Here is a 522-nt window from a genome sequence, read left to right on the forward strand (position 1 = left end):
CCGCTACAGCGTCTCAGGAGAAGTCCCCGTAAGGAATTGGAGGTCGAAAGGGCACTTGGCACCCTTGATGCGACCCACAAAGTTCCCCGAAATCCCGGTCTCCCTCGAGAGGAACACTGAGGTTTTCCGGCACCCCCTCCTCTGAGCCCTTTCTCCCCTCCTGATCTGGACAGGAGGGTCGACTCCCCTGCTTTGTCTGGAAGGGGTTCCCGACCTTCCGGTCGCACCTCAGGATGAGGCCGGTCTCACGAAGACATTCCAGACGTGGCCTCGTGGGTGGTTCCACATTCCATAGGACCCCGATTTCCCGGTCCCCTCTTGAGAAGAACCCGATGCCCGGACACCTCTCCGAACTCCACCCTGTGAATGAAGTCCACACGAAGGGGCAGTTTTCCGTGCATCGTTACGGAAAAAAACCCCAGGTTCCAAATACAGCTCGACAAGCGCCTCTCCTCCCCGGGACATCTCGAGAGGCAAGCGGAGTTCCATGCCTCAACCCAAGACGAGGCCTGACTCTCCTGT

Source organism: Bison bison, unplaced genomic scaffold, assembly GCF_000754665.1.
Source record: "Bison bison bison isolate TAMUID 2011002044 unplaced genomic scaffold, Bison_UMD1.0 scf7180017864304, whole genome shotgun sequence".
Classification (NCBI taxonomy): domain Eukaryota; kingdom Metazoa; phylum Chordata; class Mammalia; order Artiodactyla; family Bovidae; genus Bison; species Bison bison.